Source organism: Mytilus trossulus, chromosome 12, assembly GCF_036588685.1.
Source record: "Mytilus trossulus isolate FHL-02 chromosome 12, PNRI_Mtr1.1.1.hap1, whole genome shotgun sequence".
In the NCBI taxonomy this organism is placed as follows: domain Eukaryota; kingdom Metazoa; phylum Mollusca; class Bivalvia; order Mytilida; family Mytilidae; genus Mytilus; species Mytilus trossulus.
The window spans coordinates 24,192,417-24,195,148 of NC_086384.1; the positions used below are offsets into that span (position 1 = coordinate 24,192,417).

At 32.0% G+C, this 2,732-nt stretch overlaps 1 long non-coding RNA gene across 1 annotated transcript; it reads right to left on the bottom strand.

Moving 5' to 3' along the window:
- Positions 1-273: 273 nt before the first annotated feature.
- On the bottom strand, positions 274-1,496 carry LOC134693023 (uncharacterized). Its single transcript, XR_010102315.1, has 2 exons — positions 1,377-1,496; positions 274-847 (listed from the first exon to the last, which is right to left on the bottom strand). It is a non-coding gene; the product is annotated as an uncharacterized LOC134693023 (long non-coding RNA).
- Between the last annotated feature and the right edge of the window lie 1,236 nt (positions 1,497-2,732).

Genomic DNA, 2,732 nt, shown 5'->3' on the forward strand with positions numbered 1-2,732 from the left:
GTTATGTGTGTTATTCTTGATCGGATAGTGTGTACTCCTTGAACGCCTAGTGTTTGAATCTGGAACATGACCTTGTGAGCAAAATTGTATGCCGTTACGCGTTCCAAGCCTTGTAACACTTCTGGAACGCTGGGACTGTGTTCCAGAAGTATGTGTTAATATCCAGAACACATAGTGTATACATGTATTAGTGGAACACAATTTTACATGTTCCAGAAAAAAGTGTTCTATTCTCTGAAACATTATTGTGGTCTTGTAAAACAAATATTTAAATTGATTAAAAACATCTTTAATTGATTAAAAGAGGCAAAATTAAAAAAAAAAGTACAATACAATGTGAAATATTGAAGCAACTTTAAAATGACAAGTTAGACAAATTAAAAATATAACATTTGTAATTTGCAAAAATTAATGTGTCCAAATATTTAACCATAAACAAATTGTTCGTCATATTTAAAATTAGTATGTAACAACAAAGTTTAGTGACTTATGAACACAGTTTAACTCATCGTTTGCAACTTCTCAAGTCAAGCACTGTCCTGAATTACAAAATACTTATGTCAATGACTCGTTTATCACCAATATTTTCGATGATCCACAGCTTTCATAGCACTCAGATAGTCAATATCAAACATAAAATACCCTGTGTATATGCTGCTACTAGTCGAGTCGGTGTTCATGTAACACTGCTACCTTAGGTACTTTTGAACATGATTTGAGTCGTCTACAACTGATTTTGAGCTGCCATGTTTTTAGAACATTCGTCTTTTGAGCTTCCATTTTTTAGAACATTCGTCTCCTTGGGTTATAACTACTCTTTAACCTTGTTATCCATCAACTGTGAGTTCTAAAATATGAAATATAAAGTGTATGAGTAAACAAATTATGGATCATGTCGATATTCCTTAAGAATTAGAATTAAACTCTTATTTCGTTTTTTTTTAATTCCATTATACTTGTCAGCATTATTAGATAAGATACATTTGTTAAAGAGTGGTATACATGCATTTTCAAGTATATGGGCTCTCGTGTTCTAGAGCTTTTAAAAAAAGATGGTAGGAAGTGTCCAGCAAATGCTCATACAGTAGGTGTTTTAGGCAAAACTTTGTCGTTAGACTTGTCACTAAACTAACTGCTCACATTTCTAGAAACTAACTACCTTTTGCCTCTTTTTTTTTTTTAAAAAATATGTAGTAATTTCACTTATGATCTGTATACGGTAATTCCAATTTAAATTGATGTTATTATATCGAATTTAGCTGAAATAGTTTTCTGATTATAATGTTCACCAGTGAATGGTGCACATTTTATTGATAAATCTGCAATAACAAAACTTGTAAGAAGTCAATGGGCACTCCTAAAATTCTTAAACTTACATATGAAAGTACTTTTATGGTGCAGGATAAGTAGTCATCTCTTGAACTGCGAAATTTTCTCTTCATTCTCGGCGAGGTATGCACGAACAATTACCCCTCAGTACTGTAGTTGTGTTTGTAAGAATACATAACAATACATGTATGAACGGTGGACATTTGCTAAAATGAATTACTAAGATTTAAGTATTTAAGAATGAGAAAGCTATTAATATAACATATACATAAGAAATTTAAAATTAGTGTTGCAGTATGCCTTTTTACAAACTTCTGTCTTGACATTGGAACACATGGTGTTCAGAGAAAACGATTAGCTGGAACGTTTCATGTTCGAGACTAGTAACACATTTACAATAGCAACGATATCATTAAACATTTACGTATAAATTTACATTGGTTATTTTTTTTTATAGCATGATCATCTAAATATATTCTCTCAACGAACCTCCTACTTTTTAAATCGAATTATGGCATAACAGCACCGTTATGTGTTGACACAAAATGTTCTACTTCCATTTATACTTCAGTGTGTCCTGTGAAAGTAGAAATTTGTTGATTTAATACTAAAAAAAAATATGTGATAAATATAGATAATTAAACATACCTATTAAATCAAGCTTTGCTGTAATTCTTCAGTGAAGCTTCTTCAATCACTATCAAAAACCAAACTTCCGGTACATTAAATACGTCACGCGCTGTTATGTACGAGGGCATGTTTCGAACACATGGCGTTCGGGGGGGAATGGTAAATTTGAACGCATCATGTTCGACGCCAGAACGCTTTTACAATAGCAACGTTTTCATGAGCATTTACACATTTACATTGTAAAAAAATATACCCAAAGAACTTAAGTCCTTTAGAAAGAAGATTTATACTAAAAATCAATCATTTGCACGCTTATATAAATACGCTCTTTCATTTTTTTTTTTACCAAACTACAAGTATGGACACAGACGCAAATTGTCAGTGGGGTTAAAGGTCGTTACAAATGTATTGAAAGCTAGACTAGAAATGTGTATTAGCAAATTGAGTTGATGTGTACATGTCTTCATTCAAATGTATTGACTGATAAAAAAGGGGGCTTCAACTTCCACCCCTCTCTATGAATTAGTTGTTTGAGTGTTTGAATATGGAGTTTGTTAATAAATAGCTGCACTCTAAGCGCATGATATGTCTTGATTCCTTTAAAGCTTGCTTAAAGGTTGAACTATTTTGTTTTGTACAATTATTAGTCTATTTGTTTTCTCATTTCATTTGCCTTATATTTGTCATTTTAAGGTCTTTTATAGCTGACTGTGCTGTATGAGCTTTTGTCATTGTTGAAGGCTATTTGGGGACCTGTAGTTGTTAATCTTGTT